We start from the raw sequence: 19,208 nt of genomic DNA, 5'->3' as shown, positions 1-19,208 counted from the left end.
CCTCTCAGGTCAGTCAAGGTACTGCACCTAGAGAAAGTAGTGCCAGGAAGCTGCAACCAGCGCAGGGAACACGGTAGTGTGTTATCCCTTCAACGTCACTAAACCGTAACGTCACTACACAGCACAACTCGCTAGCGCCCTCTTAGCCTCAGGTCAGTCAAGGAACTGCACCTAGGATAAGCGGTCGCCAGGGAGACTGTCCTGTAACCTACTGGGTATCGGGGCCCTCTGTAGTGAGGGCGGTATATATATCTTCCTTGGCCGCGCCAGGAATATATATATCTGAACCTCCGACCGTCACTACCAGCCTTCCCCAATCCCCAGTTGGTATGCTGCCACCAGTCCCTATTTTAGATATACGCCCAGTCCGTGAATGGGCCTATATCGGGTCAGGAACCAACCCTGGGTAGCGTTTTTGGCTTGAGCCGAGCTCACACGGACGTGCGTTCGTTATGCAGAATAAAAGGCAGGCCCACAATTACTTGAGGTAATTGATTATAATAATACACTAGATACACGATATACAACTAAATATACACAGGTATAAGGTCAGGCTAAACTATACAACAATGGAATACAACACACAGAATCACCACAGCATATCAGTTACCGGTTTCTTGATTTTCTTGTGACGCAGGGAGAGGATTCTGCGGTCGCAGGCACGGTTCTTTGTTACAGGCTGAGGCCTACCACCGCATGGTCAAACTGCTCCTCCCCTTGGTGGCCTCAGCTGGTGCTCAGATGTTCAGCACACCACTCTTGGGTCAAAAACTGACTTGTCTCTTGTCTGTCCTGCTATCTTACCTGCCCCGTCCCGCCCACTGCTGGTGAGGTCAGCTGGCTCAGTCTCCACCCTCAGGTCTAACTTCGATCAGAAGCCCAAATTCTATGGAACCCAATAACTTCTTCTGGGATGGTCTCATGATACCCCCAGGGGTTCCCATGGATTCGGGCCGCCGTAACCGACCTTTTGATATCAATTATGATACCATACGGTCCTCAGGAATGGCTCCGCGCTATATCTTGGCTTCCAGAGCACGTACAAACGTCTACCGCGGAGGCTTGTGTGCGCAATGGCTCCGGGACACCGTGATATTTTTTTATTGGCCCATCCCACGCAACATGCGTGTACTTTTCATGTTTCTATATCTTATGCCTCCATGCTTGTGACAGACAAAGAAACTAGTCCTATGGGACAAATGGTCAGTTACAGATGGACGAAGCACCCCCCCCTGCTGGCTGTGTTTCCTCTCGAAGTCTTTGAAGCTCCTAGCATTCAAGTGTTAAGTAGGCTTCTTATCTTACAGGAGCCTGGATGGGGGGAAACTATCTAGTTGACGTTTTAACAGAAGGTCCCAAGGGTGGGGGCTGCTGAAGTGTGGCCATCCCTGGATATGATTTATCATTACCAAGATGGCGGCTACAGGTTCATCACACCTCCCCCTATACGAGGGCGCGAGGGGGTAGCACATTCCTGTGTTCCCCCGTGCGTCCTTCTGCACCCTCCCCTTGCCGGGATAACCCGTCAGCGTTACCGTGGTCACGGCCTCTTCTGTGGCGAATGGAGAAGTGGTACTGCTGGAGAGCGAGGCTCCAGCGTAGCAACCTGCCATTCGACCCAGAGACCGTGTGTAACCAGCTGAGGGGGTTGTGGTCCGTCTCCACGGTGAAATGGCTCCCGTACAAGTAGGGCTGCAGACGCTGCAGGGCCAATACAATTGCCAGGCATTCTTTTTCCACCGTGGAGTAAGCCACCTCCCGGGGCAGTAGCTTCCTGCTCAGGTACAAGACAGGATGTTCCTGGCCTGTCGTGTTGACCTGACTTAGCACAGCACCGAGGCCAAAGTCACTGGCGTCGGTCTGTACCACAAACGGCCGGTCGAAGTCGGCAGCTTGCAGTACAGGGGAGCTACTTAGGGCGGCCTTGAGTGCCCCGAAAGCTGTCTCGCAGGCGACTGTCCAGTCGACTGCGACGGGCAGCTTCTTCTTGGTGAGGTCCGTCAGGGGCTTGGCCAGGGTGCTATAGTGTGGGACGAACCTCCTATAGTACCCGGCGGTCCCCAAGAAGGACATCACCTGCTTTTTGGTCCTAGGAGTGGGCCAGGATGCGATGGCATCCACTTTCCCCGGTTCTGGCTTCAGAACCCCCCCGCCTACCCGGTGACCCAGGTAGAGGACCTCACTCATGCCCAGCTGGCACTTTTCCGGCTTGATGGTCAAGCCTGCCCGGTGGATCCGACCGAGCACCTGCCGCAGGTGCTCTAGGTGATCCTCCCAAGTGGGACTGAAGACTGCAATATCGTCCAAGTACGCAGCCGCGTACCCTTCAAGTCCCTCAAGCAGCGTATTGACCATCCGCTGAAAAGTGGCAGGGGCATTCTTCATGCCGAATGGCATCACTGTGGACTCGTACAGTCCAAAAGGGGTGATAAAGGCAGAGCGTTCCCTTGCCGCGGGGGTCAGAGGAATCTGCCAGTACCCCCGGCTCAGATCCATGATGGTCAGGTACTTAGCCCCGGCCATCCGATCGAGCAGGTCATCGATGCGTGGTATGGGGAACGCATCGGTGGCCGTTACAGCGTTGAGCCCCCGGTAGTCCACGCAGAACCGTGTAGTTCGGTCCTTCTTTGGTACGAGGACTACAGGCGAGGCCCACGCGCTGCTGGATGCCTGGATCACCCCCAGCTTCAGCATCTCGTCTATCTCTTGGCGCATGTTTCCCTGCACCTCGAAAGAGACCCGATATGCTGAACGCCGGATCGGCGGGTGATCGCCAGTGTCCACGTCGTGGACAGCCATCTCAGTCCTTCCGGGCAGGCTGCTGAACAGCCCCCGGAAGGGGTGCAGGGTGGTCCCCAGCTGGGACCGTTGGTCCTCCGTGAGCTGGTGGCCAACCCCCACATCCTCGATGGACCCACCCGCCTTGGCTTGGGTGAGCAGATCCAGGAGGGTTTCTACCTCTCCTTCCTCGGGAAGGTTGCACACTGGGTGGGCAGTCGCTTCCCGCTCATGATGAGCCTTCATCATGTTCACGTGGAAGGCCTTCCTCCTTCCACGGGCGTGATCCAGGGTGACCAGATAGGTGACGGCATTGAGTTTCTGGTGCACGAAGTAGGGACCTTCCCAGGCTGCCTGAAGCTTGTTCTGTGGTACGGGGACCAGTACCCACACCTTTTGACCCACCTGGTAGGTCCTCTCACAAGCATTCTGGTCGTACCACCGCTTCTGGTCGGCCTGGGCCTGGGCCATATTGTCCTGCACCAGCTTTGCCAAGGCCATCATCCTGTCCCGGTGGCGCACGACATACTCGATGACCGACACCTCGGGGGTGGCCAAATCCCCTTCCCATGCTTCCTTCACCAGAGCCAGGGGGCCCCGTACCTGTCGCCCGTACAGGAGCTCAAAGGGGGAGAACCCCGTTGAGGCCTGCGGAACCTCCCGGTAAGCAAATAGGAGGTGTGGGAGGTAACGCTCCCAGTCTCTCCCGTGGGAGTCGACCAACATCTTAAGCATCTGCTTTAAGGTGCCATTGAACCGCTCACACAGGCCATTAGTCTGTGGGTGATACGGGCTGGCCACCAGATGTTGCACCTGCATTTGCTTACAGAGGGACTCCATCAGCCGCGACATGAACTGGGTCCCTCGGTCGGTGAGCATTTCTTGGGGGAAACCCACTCTGGAGAAGATCTCCAGTAAGGCGGTAGCCACCTTGTCGGCCCGAATGGACGACAAAGCTACCGCTTCCGGGTACCGGGTGGCATAGTCCACTACCGTGAGTATGAAGCATTTCCCGGAGTGGCTGGGAGTGGACAGAGGTCCAATAAGATCCACAGCGACCCTCGAGAAAGGCTTTTCGATGATTGGCAGAGTTACCAGTGGGGCTTTGGGGCGCGGCCCCGCCTTCCCCACCCTCTGACAGGTGTCACACGAACGGCAGTAGGCACCCACCGCGGCTCCCATCCCAGGCCAGTAGAAATGCTGAGCTATCCTGGCCTTGGTTTTAGCGATCCCTAGGTGTCCGGCCATCGGAATCTCGTGTGCGATCCGCAACAATTCCGCCCTGAACGGATAGGGTACCACTAACTGTCGGTCCCTGGGCCACGCCTCCGGTGAACCCTGCTGGACCGTTACCCGGTACAGCCGTCCCTGGTCCCAGACCACACGCTCGCAGTCTGACTCCATGGGAGGCTGTGCCGCCTGTTCCTTGAGAGCTTTCAGGCTGTCGTCTGCTTCCAACGCAGCCTGAAATTCCTGACTTGATGTGGCCAGAATCGACGAAACTGCCACATCCTCTGTCAGCCCCTCCGGGCATGTCACCTGGCCGCTGTCTGACCCGGCAGACACTTGGTCAGAAGTGGGGAAGCCGTCGGACCTCTGCAAGGCTCCTTGGGCTCCGGCGCTCCCACTCCTGGTGACAGCGGCTATGACCGCTGTGACCGTGGGTAGTGCCTGCTTCCCCTCTGTTTCTGACCAAGCCGCCCGATCAGGCAGGCTTCCTAGGCCTTTGGACATCTCGGATGTGGGGAACTCCTGCCCTGGGGTCTTACCTGGCGGCTCCTCTCTTGGGACACCCCCACCTCCCATGGCCTGTTCCTCCCCCTGCAGTGGGCCTATACTCAGCAGCCTGGATACCCCTGGGAGCCCTACACTGCCGGTAGCTGCCCCCCTCTCCATCCCTGAGCTTCCCTCTACAGAATCCTGCCCGCCCCCTCCCTCACCGGAGGACAAGAGGTCACGGCACGCCGGCTGAGCACCTCTGCGGGCATCCCCACACTCCCCACCTGCTTTCACTAACCCTGTTTGTGTTGTGTCTGTGCAGGTGTTACCCTCAGGTTTCACTCCCTCCTCCTCAGCAGGACACACACTACATACAACATGGTTGGCATTAGCAGCAGACAAATCAATACACTCTTGGGGGGCCGAACTTGGGGGTTCAGAGGGTACATACTGCGATACTAGACGCCCCAAGTCGGTCCCTAATAAAACATTTGCGGGAATATTTGGCGTTACTCCCACCTCCCGCATCCCCCTCCCGGCACCCCAGTCCAAATACACCATGGCAACGGGAAGTGCCGGCTCCACGCCTCCAACCCCGGAGACGGAAAGAGTCTTTCCTGGTACCAAGTCCTGGGGGGACACCACCTCAGGCCGTACCAGTGTTCGTTCAGCGCCCGTGTCCCGCAGTCCCATGACCGCAGAACGGCCTATGGTGACGGGTTGGATGTTGTCCAGGGACCTACCACCACCCCCTCCCACACACAAAACATTGGGCGCTCTCTGGGACTGGGATGGGGTCTTTTGGCGCTGGGGACACTCAGCCCTAAAGTGTCCTGGTTTGTTGCATAGATGACAACGTCTTACGTCTGGTCCTTGCCTGGAGAGGGCAACAGGGGGATACACCCCTTGTGTTCTAGGGGCCGGGGAAACAGGGGCATGACTGGGCTTACCCCCTCTCCAGGTGCTGCTGGCAGACTTCTTCAGCTCAGGCGCCCTGTTATTGGCATACTCGTCTGCCAGGGCGGCTGTAGCAGAAGCCCCTGTTGGTTTTCGGTCACGGAGGAACTGTCGGAGGTCCTCTGGGCAGTTCCACAAAAACTGCTCCGTGACGAACAGTTCCTGGACCTCCTGGCGGGTAGTAAGCGCTAGACCCGAGGTCCAGTGCTCTGCGGCTCTCAACAGCGCCCGCATATGATCGGTCCAGGTGTCCTTGGGGCCACGCAGCAGGCTCCGGAACTTCTGGCGGTACGACTCGGGAGTGAGGTTGTACTGCCGGATCAGGGCCCGCTTGATGCAGTCGTAGTTCTGTACCTCCCCGGCAGGTAAGTCCCCCAAGGCATCCAGGGACTTACCCCTCAAACGGGGGGTCAGGTATCTGGCCCACTGATCCCGGGCCAGATGGTGCTGAAGACAGGTCCGTTCAAATGCCACCAGAAAGGAGTCCAGGTCCCCATCCTTCTCCAGTAGAGGGAAGTCCTCAGCTCGGACTTTGGACGACTTGGTCTCCTGATGGGTTGGTTGCTCTAGCGGAAGCCCCCGCTGGGCCAGGTCCAGTTGGTGCTGGCGCTCCGCAGCTCGCTCTGCACGCTCCGCAGCCTCCCGGCGCTCTGCAGCTTCACGCTCCGCAGCCTCCCGGCGCTCTGCAGCTTCACGCTCCGCAGCCTCCCGGCGCTCTGCAGCTTCGCGCTCCTCCTCCGCTGCCTTCTCTGATGCTGCCAGGAGGGTTTTGTAGACGGCATCGCCATGAGACTGGAGACTTGCCATAGCCGCTTGTAAAAGGGCTTGTGATCTGGACAGGCTGGGCTGGGTAGGTGGTGGGCAGCCCACTGCGGGACCGTATACTGGGGACTGGCTCCCTGAGGTGCCCGGGCTGGACTCCTCCTCGCCATGAGTAACAATATCCTCCCCTCCTGCCACACGGACCGTAGCATTAGCCTCCTGCAGGGTCTTGCTCCTGGTGCCGTCTGCCATCTTGGTAACCGACACCGCTGCAACCCTGAGTTTGCACACACCTTGTTATACTTTTAGCCTGACCGTCTAACGTTGGGCTGACCTTAAGACTCCAGCAGTGGAAGTTACCACTGGCAGTCTTTAGTGCCTGGGAGTAGGGGTCCCACAACACTATTATTCTGCAATCCCACCGCTGCCACCAATGTGATGAAAGCCGGCCGGTGGGTGCAGCTCTCTGGCGCCCCCTTACCTCTCAGGTCAGTCAAGGTACTGCACCTAGAGAAAGTAGTGCCAGGAAGCTGCAACCAGCGCAGGGAACACGGTAGTGTGTTATCCCTTCAACGTCACTAAACCGTAACGTCACTACACAGCACAACTCGCTAGCGCCCTCTTAGCCTCAGGTCAGTCAAGGAACTGCACCTAGGATAAGCGGTCGCCAGGGAGACTGTCCTGTAACCTACTGGGTATCGGGGCCCTCTGTAGTGAGGGCGGTATATATATCTTCCTTGGCCGCGCCAGGAATATATATATCTGAACCTCCGACCGTCACTACCAGCCTTCCCCAATCCCCAGTTGGTATGCTGCCACCAGTCCCTATTTTAGATATACGCCCAGTCCGTGAATGGGCCTATATCGGGTCAGGAACCAACCCTGGGTAGCGTTTTTGGCTTGAGCCGAGCTCACACGGACGTGCGTTCGTTATGCAGAATAAAAGGCAGGCCCACAATTACTTGAGGTAATTGATTATAATAATACACTAGATACACGATATACAACTAAATATACACAGGTATAAGGTCAGGCTAAACTATACAACAATGGAATACAACACACAGAATCACCACAGCATATCAGTTACCGGTTTCTTGATTTTCTTGTGACGCAGGGAGAGGATTCTGCGGTCGCAGGCACGGTTCTTTGTTACAGGCTGAGGCCTACCACCGCATGGTCAAACTGCTCCTCCCCTTGGTGGCCTCAGCTGGTGCTCAGATGTTCAGCACACCACTCTTGGGTCAAAAACTGACTTGTCTCTTGTCTGTCCGGCTATCTTACCTGCCCCGTCCCGCCCACTGCTGGTGAGGTCAGCTGGCTCAGTCTCCACCCTCAGGTCTAACTTCGATCAGAAGCCCAAATTCTATGGAACCCAATAACTTCTTCTGGGATGGTCTCATGATACCCCCAGGGGTTCCCATGGATTCGGGCCGCCGTAACCGACCTTTTGATATCAATTATGATACCATACGGTCCTCAGGAATGGCTCCGCGCTATATCTTGGCTTCCAGAGCACGTACAAACGTCTACCGCGGAGGCTTGTGTGCGCAATGGCTCCGGGACACCGTGATATTTTTTTATTGGCCCATCCCACGCAACATGCGTGTACTTTTCATGTTTCTATATCTTATGCCTCCATGCTTGTGACAGACAAAGAAACTAGTCCTATGGGACAAATGGTCAGTTACAGATGGACGAAGCACCCCCCCCTGCTGGCTGTGTTTCCTCTCGAAGTCTTTGAAGCTCCTAGCATTCAAGTGTTAAGTAGGCTTCTTATCTTACAGGAGCCTGGATGGGGGGAAACTATCTAGTTGACGTTTTAACAGAAGGTCCCAAGGGTGGGGGCTGCTGAAGTGTGGCCATCCCTGGATATGATTTATCATTACCAAGATGGCGGCTACAGGTTCATCACAGATGGACTAATACAACAAGTCCCACACATAGCTAGAAGCCCAATATTTTTTCAGAGGTAGATGCAGAAAAAAATATATTCAGTTTGCAACCTGATGGAGGTCAGTATAGATGGACTAATACAACAAGTCCCACACACAGCTTGAAGCCCAAATATTTTTTCAGAGGTACTGTAGATGCAGATAAAAATTATTTTGAATTTGCAACCTGATGGAGGTCAGTATAGATGGACTAATAGAGAAAGTCCGACACACTGCTAGAAGGCCAAATATTTTTTCAGAGCTAGATGCAGAAAAAAATTTGATTCAGTTTGCAACCTGATGGAGGTCAGTATAGATGGACTAATAGAATGATGCTATGCCCAAAAGATTTTACTTCACTAGGTGCAGTAAAAAAATTGGTATTCTATACACAGGTGGTATATCTTGCAACACAGATAGGCTACTCCACTGACTAACACACTCTGCAATAGGCCAAAAAGGATTAGCTTTGCTAGATTCAGCCAAATGCTGTGAAAAAAACTTGCACAGCACTGGCACAGACCTGCCTGGCAAAAACTGATAGGAACTGATGTAACCTAGTCCTGAAAAGGACTCCAATTACAATTAGTCTTTACTCCCACAACCTATCTATTTAAGAGCACAGACCTGCCTGATAAAAGTCGTAGGAAATTCTGTAACCTAGTCCTTAAAAGGACTGCAATCACAACTATTCCCTACTCCCAAGCTATCTGTATATTTGTGCGAAAATTGGCTTGAAATTAACAAGGTATAGCACACACAGCAACAGCGGTGCCGTCTAACACGCAGCTGCAGCAGTGAGAAAATGGTGGCGACGGGGAAAATGGCTTGGTCTTATAGGGCAAGGACATGTGACATACACTGCCAATGACACATGCCCTTGCTTGTGTGAAAAAAAGCACTTCGCTCCGTGTGTGCGCTGCTGATAGGCTGACAGATTGCACCTCCCCACTGTAAATGCGGGAAAGAGAAAAAAAAATGGAGATCTTCATTGTTCCTGCAGAGATCCATCCCCTGCCCCTCCCCCCACCCTGCTGTACACTCAAACTGCGTATTAACATTAATTTTCATCATTACTGAGAAAAAATCCAGTTATGATTTTGGTGCACGAACAGTTATCGAACATAACCTCGAACAGCCGAATTTTTCTCAAATTGTTCGTGTTCGCCGAACGGCTCGAACACCGCCCAAAACAGCTCGAATTTGAGATTGGCGAACAGTTCGAGTAGAACAACGCTCATCTCTAGTTATCAGCAGAGTCTTTAAAAAAATTCCAGACTCTGGAAGACCTACCGCTTGTACTGGCAACGTCCCTGGTGTTGGTGTTACGGGGAACGGTTGCCTGCCTTCTGTCTGCGGCCACCACACTGCTTCTTCCTGCCTGTTGGGGTACTCTGCCTCCCTCCCCCTGTGTGCTGCTGGCCTCACTCTGCATGTACTCCTTCCACGTTGGGTCAGTTACTAGATCATCCACCACATCCTCCTCTTCCACTTGCGCACCACAATCCTCCTCCTCACTTCCTTGCAATTGTGTCTCGTCATCGTCCACCTCTTGTGACAGATTGCCAACGTCGACTTCCTGTGGCCGTGGCTGTTCAAATATTTGGGCATCGCAACATGGGATCTCCTCTTCCACCACTTCAAGCGTATCAGGCGAGGGACCCAAATATGGAAATGGACCAGTGAACAGCTCTTCAGAGTGTCCAAGTGTGGGATCACTTGCTGTCTGACGACACTCGGCATGGTGGGAGGAAGGAGCATCAGGGTGAGGAGGAGTATGCGGTCAAGACTCACGGCTACTAAGAGTTGACCGTGTGGAAGACAGACCGGAGGTGGTGGTGCCCAGGTAACTGGAAGTATTGTCTGCTATCCAATTAATATCCTGTTCACACTGATCAGTTCTCAATACTGGTGTTGTTCTGTGCTTCCCTAGTAATTCGGTCAAGAAGTGGGAGCGAGAAGATGTGGCTCTTGGTTGTGGCACATTTTCACCTTGGCCACGGCCCCGTCCTCTGCACGAACCATCACCAGAACGTCTACATCCATGTCCCTTGCCACGCGCCTTGCCCATTGTAAATGAAGTAAAATAGCTTAACCTCACACTATCAATGGAAAAAGGGTATTAAAGAGTAGATTAGAACCGTGGAAGAGGAAAACCACAGTTATTGTTTACTGGGGTATACCACACTTTTTTAAATAGAGATATTTGCGGCTGAACAGTGAGCGACACACTGAAACTGCTTTTTTTTTAGATACCAAAGGCCCAAAACTGGATAGTACAGCGATTTGACCCGTGGAACTGCGAAACCACACTGGGATGTCGGGCCTACACAAGACTATTTTCAACAGATATATTTTTGTGTCACAACAGTCAGGAGACACTACTGTTTTTCTTTACGGAAAAAACTACCAAAACCTGAATAATAGAGATTGTTTACCGTGGGATGGCAAAACCACAGTTATTGTTTACTGGGGTACACCACACTTTTTTAAATAGAGATATTTGCGGCTGAACAGTGAGCGACACACTCAAACTGCTTTTTTTTTAGATACCAAAGGCCCAAAACTGGATAGTACAGCGATTTGACCCGTGGAACTGCAAAACCACACTGGGATGTCGGGCCTACACAAGACTATTTTCAACAGATATATTTTTGTGTCACAACAGTCAGGAGACACTACTGTTTTTCTTTACGGAAAAAACTACCAAAACCTGAATAATAGAGATTTTTTACTGTGGGATGGCAAAACCACAGGTATTGTTTACTGGGGTATACCACACTTTTTTAAATAGAGATATTTGCGGCTGAACAGTGAGCGACACACTCAAACTGTTTTTTTTAGATACAAATGGCCCAAAAGTGGATAATACAAAGGTTTGAACCGTGAAACTGCAAAGCCACACTTGTATTTCTCGGGCCTACACAAGACTATTTTCAACAGATATATTTGTGTCTGAACAATCAGAAGACACTATTTATTTTTTACGGCAAAAAATGCCAAAAGCAGGATAGTAGAGATGTTTTACCGTGGAACAGCAAAACCACAGTTATAATTTACTGGTGTATACCAGACTTTTTTGAATATATATATATTTGCGGCTGAACAGTGAACGACACACTCAAACTGTTTTTTTTAGATACAAATGGCCCAAAAGTGGATAATACAGAGGTTTGAACCGTGGAACTGCAAAACCACACTTGTATTTCTCGGGCCTACACCAGACTATTTTCAACAGATATATTTGTGTCTGAACAATCAGAAGACACTATTTATTTTTTACAGCAAAAAATGCCAAAAGCAGGATAATAGAGATTTTTTACTGTGGAACAGCAAAACCACAGTTATAATTTACTGGTGTATACCAGGCTTTTTAAAATATATATATATATTTGCGGCTGAACAGTGAGCAACACACTCAAACAGTTTTTTTTAGATACAAATGGCCCAAAAGTGGATAATACAGAGGTTTGAACTGTGAAACTGCAAAGCCACACTTGTATTTCTCGGGCCTACACAAGACTATTTGCAACAGATATATTTGTGTCTGAACAATCAGGAGACACTATTTATTTTTTACGGCAAAAAATGCCAAAAGCAGGATAATAGAGATGTTTTACCGTGGAACAGCAAAACCACAGTTATAATTTACTTGTGTATACCAGACTTTTTTGAATATATATATATTTGCGGCTGAACAGTGAGCAACACTCAAACTGTTTTTTTTAGATACAAATGGCCCAAAAGTGGATAATACAGAGGTTTGAACCGTGGAACTGCAAAACCACACTTGTATTTCTCGGGCCTACACCAGACTATTTTCAACAGATATATTTGTGTCTGAACAATCAGGAGACACTATTTATTTTTTACGGCAAAAAATGCCAAAAGCAGGATAATAGAGATTTTTTACTGTGGAACAGCAAAACCACAGTTATAATTTACTGGTGTATACCAGGCTTTTTAAAATATATATATATTTGCGTCTGAACAGTGAGCGACACACTCAAACTGTTTTTTTTAAGATACAAATGGCCCAAAAGTGGATAATACAGAGGTTTGTACCGTGGAACTGCAAAACCACACTTGTATTTCTCGGGCCTACACCAGACTATTTTCAACAGATATATTTGTGTCTGAAAAATCAGGGAGACACTATTATTTTTTTTTTACAGCAAAAAATGCAAAAAGCAGGATAATAGAGATTTTTTACCGTGGAACAGCAAAAGCACACTTCTGTCTCTCTGGCCTACACCAGACTATTTTCAACAGATATATTTGTGTCTGAAAAATCTGGGAGACACTATTATTATTTTTATACAGCAAAAAATGCCAAAAACAGGATAATAGAGATGTTTTACCGTGGAGCATCAAAACCACAGTAATAATTTACTGGTGTATACCAGACTTTTTTAAATATATATATTTGCGGCTGAACAGTGAGTGACACACTCAAACTGTTTTTTTTAGATACAAATGGCCCATAGAACTGCAAAACCACACTTCTATTTCTCTGGCCTACACCAGACTATTTTCAACAGATTTATTTGTGTCTGAAAAATCAGAGGCACACTTTTTTTTTTTGGGGGGGAGGGGACACCAAAAGGTTAATAAGATGGGTATTTGTACATTGTGAAGGAGGAAAAAAAAAGAGGATTTAGATAAAAAAAAAGGATTTTTTTCTGGCCCTCGGGACCTGGAGCTAAGTCCAGCAATTTCAGCAACAGGAGCAGCACACAGGACTGTAATGCAGCGTTTGCTGGTATAACCACTGCGTCTCCTATACAGCCTGCCTGCCTACCTGATATACCTGGGATGGATATTAGTCCTGAGAAGGACTGTTTGTTTGATCTGGCAGCCTTTATAGACCCTACACTAATTATTTTGCAGGATATATCTCTCCCTAAATCAGCAGCGCTGTCCCTACACAGTCTGATCCGGAGCGACAGTGTCCAAGATGGCGGCGCCCGGTTTTAAATACTCGAGGTGACGCTGTGCGGCCAGCCAATCACTGTAATTCCCACAAACAACATGGCTGCGGCATTACAGTGACTGGCTGGCAATCCCTGCATGTTCATTTGCTCTGTAAAGAGCGCCAAACATGCAGGGCGGAGACCCGAGCTCCCGCCCGAGTAACCCGGAAATGCTCGGTGCTTTCCGAACATCCCGAGTAGCGTGATGCTCGGGCGAGTACCGAGCAGTGTCGAGCATGTTCGCTCAACACTAGTAATTAGCTGCCTAATATGCCCCAAACACTTGGGGAGAGGACTCAAGCTCCCGCCCCGAACATTCCAAAAATACTCACCGAGTAATGAGCATCTCAAGCACTGTGATTCTCAATCAAGTAATGAATAGTGGCTAGCATTCTCGCTCTATATTCCTATCTATCAATTTATATTCTTTTACTGCAAACTGCTTGTTGGATGTAATAATATTTAAGTAGGCTTCAAAGTCATTGTTCTGGGCAGAGAATCATCCTGTGCAAACAGAACTCATGTTGCCCAGAACAATTGCAGCCTATGTGCTCTATGGTGTCTTTCTAAACAGGCTTTTAAATGATCGCCAAGCAGCAAACAAGTTGCTGATCAGCATTTGCTATGTGCCGAACATATAGTAATATAAAAAGACCCTTAGCTATTAGAACTGAACAGCTTTAAAAATAATAATTTTGTTATACTTTGTTAGGAAATGTTTATGGAATATGTGTCTTTATGTGGCAATCTAGTGGTCATGTTGTGCTCTGTCAATGGTTTAACAAACATCGGAATAATGTATTAAATTTGCATTTTGAGAAATTGTAGGTTTTAGTAAAATTAACAAAAAGGAAAGTGTGGATATATCTATATCAAGCTAATGTAGTTGATAGAGTTCCTCAAACATTTTTGCTATTTTGGTTTAGTTTCTTTGCTTATGAAATGCTTTCTATTTTTTATTTTTTTATGTCAACCCCATCAATGCTGAGTAATGGTCTTTTTTACCGGGTAGCATACAGTGAAGGAAATAATTATTTGATCCCTTGCTGTTTTTGTAAGTTTGCTCACTGACAAAGACATGAACAGTCTTTAATTTTAAGGGTAGGTTACTTTTAACATTGAGAGATAGAATATCCCCCCAAAAAATTAAGAAAATCACATTGTATAAATTAGATCAATTTATTTGCATATTGCAGTGAGAAACAAGTATTTGATCCCCTACAAATCATTATGAGTTCTGGCTCCTACAGACCAGTTAGATGCTCCTAATCAACTCGTTACCTGCATTAAAGACAGCTGTCTTACATAGTCACCTGTATAAAAGACTCCTGTCCACAGACTCAATTAATCAGTCAGGCTCTAACCTCTACAACATGGGCAAGACCAAAGAGCTTTCTAAGGATGTCAGGGATAGAGATGAGCGTTGTTCTACTCGAACTGTTCGCCAATCTCAAATTCGAGCTGTTTTGGGCGGTGTTCGAGCCGTTCGGCGAACACGAACGATTTGAGAAAAATTCGGCTGTTCGAGGTTATGTTCGATAACTGTTCGTGCACCAAAATCATAACTGGATTTTTTCTCAGTAATGATGAAAATTAATGTTAATACGCAGTTTGAGTGTACAGCGGGGTGGGGGGAGGGGCAGGGGATGGATCTCTGCAGGAATAATGAAGATCTCCATTTTTTTTTCTCTTTCCCGCATTTGCAGTGGGGAGGTGCAGTCTGTCAGCCTATCAGCAGCGCACACACGGAGCGAACTGCTGTTTTTCACACAAGCAAGGGCATGTGTCATTGGCAGTGTATGTCACATGTCCTTGCCCTATAAGACCAAGCCATTTTCCCCGTCGCTACCATTTTCTCACTGCTGCAGCTACGTGTTAGACGGCACCGCTGTTGCTGTGTGCGCTATACCTTGTTAATTTCAAGCCAATTTTCGCACAAATCTACAGATAGCTTGGGAGTAGGGAATAGTTGTGATTGCAGTCCTTTTAAGGACTAGGTTAAAGCATTTCCTACGACTTTTATCAGGCAGGTCTGTGCTCTTAAATAGATAGATTGTGGGAGTAAAGACTAATTATAATTGCAGTCCTTTTCAGGACTAGGTTACATCAGTTCCTATCAGTTTTTGCCAGGCAGGTCTGTGCCAGTGCTGTGCAAGTTTTTTTCACAGCATTTGGCTGAATCTAGCAAAGCTAATCCTTTTTGGCCTATTGCAGAGTGTGTTAGTCAGTGGAGAAGCCTATCTGTGTTGCAAGATATACCACCTGTGTATAGAATACCAATTATTTTACTGCACCTAGTGAAGTAAAATCTTTTGGGCATAGCATCATTCTATTAGTCCATCTATACAGACCTCCATCAGGTTGCAAATTGAATATAATTTTTTTCTGCATCTAGCTCTGAAAAAATATTTGGGCTTCTAGCAGTGTGTGGGACTTGTTCTATTAGTCCATCTATACTGACCTCCATCAGGTTGCAAACTGAATATAATTTTTTTCTGCATCTAGCTCTGAAAAAATATTTGGCCTTCTAGCAGTGTGTGGGACTTTCTCTATTAGTCCATCTATACTGACCTCCATCAGGTTGCAAATTAAAAATAATTTTTATCTGCATCTAGATCTGAAAAAATATTTGGCCTTCTAGCAGTGTGTGGGACTTTCTCTATTAGTCCATCTATACTGACCTCCATCAGGTTGCAAATTAAAAATAATTTTTATCTGCATCTACCTCTGAAAAAATATTTGGGCTTCTAGCTGTGTGTGGGACATGTTCTATTAGTCCATCTATACTGACCTCCATCAGGTTGCAAACTGAATATAATTTTTTTCTGCATCTAGCTCTGAAAAAATATTTGGCCTTCTAGCAGTGTGTGGGACTTTCTCTATTAGTCCATCTATACTGACCTCCATCAGGTTGCAAACTGAATATATTTTTTTTCTGCATCTACCTCTGAAAAAATATTGGGCTTCTAGCTGTGTGTGGGACGTGTTCTATTAATCCATCTATACAGACCTCCATCAGGTTGCAAACTGAATATAATTTTTTTCTGCATCTAGCTCTGAAAAAATAGTTGGCCTTCTAGCAGTGTGTGGGACTTTCTCTATTAGTCCATCTATACTGACCTCCATAAGGTTGCAAATTAAAAATAATTTTTATCTGCATCTAGCTCTGAAAAAATATTTGGCCTTCTAGCAGTGTGTGGGACTTTCTCTATTAGTCCATCTATACTGACCTCCATCAGGTTGCAAATTAAAAATAATTTTTATCTGCATCTACCTCTGAAAAAATATTTGGGCTTCTAGCTGTGTGTGGGACTTGTTCTATTAGTCCATCTATACTGACCTCCATCAGGTTGCAAACTGAATATAATTTTTTTCTGCAACTAGCTCTGAAAAAATATTTGGCCTTCTAGCAGTGTGTGGGACTTTCTCTTTTAGTCCATCTATACTGACCTCCATCAGGTTGCAAATTAAAAATAATTTTTATCTGCATCTAGCTCTGAAAAAATATTTGGCCTTCTAGCAGTGTGTGGGACTTTCTCTATTAGTCCATCTATACTGACCTCCATCAGGTTGCAAATTAAAAATAATTTTTATCTGCATCTGCCTCTGAAAAAATATTTGGGCTTCTAGCTGTGTGTGGGACTTGTTCTATTAGTCCATCTATACTGACCTCCATCAGGTTGCAAACTGAATATCATTTTTTTCTGCAACTAGCTCTGAAAAAATATTTGGCCTTCTAGCAGTGTGTGGGACTTTCTCTTTTAGTCCATCTATACTGACCTCCATCAGGTTGCAAATTAAAAATAATTTTTATCTGCATCTAGCTCTGAAAAAATATTTGGCCTTCTAGCAGTGTGTGGGACTTTCTCTATTAGTCCATCTAAACTGACCTCCATCAGGTTGCAAATTAAAAATATTTTTTTTTCTGCATCTACCTCTGAAAAAATATTGGGCTTCTAGCTGTGTGTGGGACTTGTTCTATTAATCCATCTATACAGACCTCCATCAGGTTGCAAACTGAATATAATTTTTTTCTGCATCTACCTCTGAAAAAATATTTGGGCTTCTTGCTGTGTGTGGGACTTGTTCTATTAGTCCATCTATAGTGACCTCCATCAGGTTGCAAACTGAATATAATTTTTTTCTGCATCTAGCCCTGAAAAAATATTTGGCCTTCTAGCAGTGTGTGGGACTTGTTCTATTAGTCCACCTATACTGACCTCCATCAGGTTGCAAATTCAAAATAATTTTTTGTCTGCATCTAGCTCTGAAAAAATATTTGGGCTTCTAGCAGTGTGTGGGACTTTCTCTATTAGTCCATCTATACTGACCTCCATCAGGTTGCAAACTGAATATATTTTTTTTCTGCATCTACCTCTGAAAATATATTTGGGCTTCTAGCTGTGTGTGGGACTTGTTCTATTAGTCCATCTATACTGACCTCCATTAGGTTGCAAATCGATTATAATTTTTTTCTCCATCTAACCCAGCCAATAGTTTTGACGTAATACCACAGTTTGGCCACTCAGCTCTGCTCGGTTCCCATCCATTGTTTTTTTGTGCAAACAACTCCAGAGTTGTGAATTAGTTAACCACCAAAATGAGTGGAAAAAGGCCTGCTGCTGGTGGAAAGGGGAATAGGCGTGTTGGGAAGGGGAAAAAAGGTTGTGTCCGTGGGGTAGGTGTTAAAGCAACAGTAACATCTGCAGAAGAAAGACCATCTTCCAGCCAAACTAAAATGTCTACTTCTTTTAGCGGACAATGTGATAAGATCCCTTTCTTACGGCCACGCCAATCGCTACAAATTCCAGATGAGGCACAAAAACAGCAGGTGCTTCAACGTCTATCAAGTGCTCCTTTAAGTGGGCTCTCCTCCACATCAACTTCAACATCACAAATACTCCAGTCCTCAAAGGTGTCACCCCAATCGCACTTGCTTCCTCACAGCTCCCAAATCTCCAGCTGCCCGTCTGAGTATGAGGTAGAACAGATGGTTGAGTCTGCAGAGCTGTTTACTCATACTATAGCCTGGGAATCAGAGGTCGACTCCAGCGCTTCTGTGAATCCAGACGAGGAAATGATCTGCACTGATGCCCAGAATCTTTATGAGTCGGATCCAGGACCAGACGCAGAAGGTTCTGACCATAATGTAGACCCTCATTCCCAAACTGTAACTCCTGTTGGTGGAGACAATGAGGAAGACGATGATGAGTCTCATATACCTGATTGGAGCGACAACTTTAGTTTTTTGTCAGGGCAGGAACAGGTTGGCTCTGAGGACGACGGGTGTGACAACGCACAGGGTGATGATGATGAGGTTGGAGATCCCACTTACTGTCAACCCACAGTCAGCCAAGAGATGAGGTCAGCAGAGGAGGTGGAGGAAGATGCTAGTGACGATGAGGTTAGGTTGCGCCTTCCTGGACAGAGACGTAGTACTGGAAGCACATCAACAACTGCATCCTCAAACACAACTCTGCCTCTCACCACAAGTCGTGGTGGCTCTTCAGGTCGCATGGGTGCTAAGCCTTGCATAGCCTGGGCATTTTTTCAGATCGATAAAAATTACCCAACTCGTGTTATCTGTAACATTTGTCAGCAAAAGCTAAGTAGAGGCCAAAAAATACATAGTTTGAGTACTTCATGCATGAACCGGCACATGGACATGAAGCATAAGTTGCAGTGGGAAGCTCAGTGTGCTACATTGCGGCCTAGCCGGCCGGGCCAACCACCGTCTGCCATATCTTGTGCATCCGCGGCCTCTTCATCCTCTGTGACTGGAGGGACAGCAGTCACACCTGTTTTGGGGTGCAGACCTGCCACCTCTTTACCCGCAACAGCCAGCGTGATTGGCAGGTCATCATTTTCTTTGGAGTTGGTAACACCAGCTGGAGTTGAGCGCTGTCCGACATCGATAGCACCACCTTTGGATCAAGGCAACCTAACATGTCCGCCTGCATCTTCCTCACAGACCGGCAGTTTGCCGGGGACACCCTTATCAACCCCGTCTAAGCACAATAGCCAGCCCTCGGTCCCTCAGATGTGGACAAGTAAAAGACCATTTCCTCCTAGCCATGAGAAAGCT

Source organism: Phyllobates terribilis, unplaced genomic scaffold, assembly GCF_046119375.1.
Source record: "Phyllobates terribilis strain yellow unplaced genomic scaffold, ASM4611937v1 Scaffold_2__4_contigs__length_985480577, whole genome shotgun sequence".
Lineage (NCBI taxonomy): Eukaryota > Metazoa > Chordata > Amphibia > Anura > Dendrobatidae > Phyllobates > Phyllobates terribilis.
Note: the sequence above shows the minus strand (reverse complement) of the source record.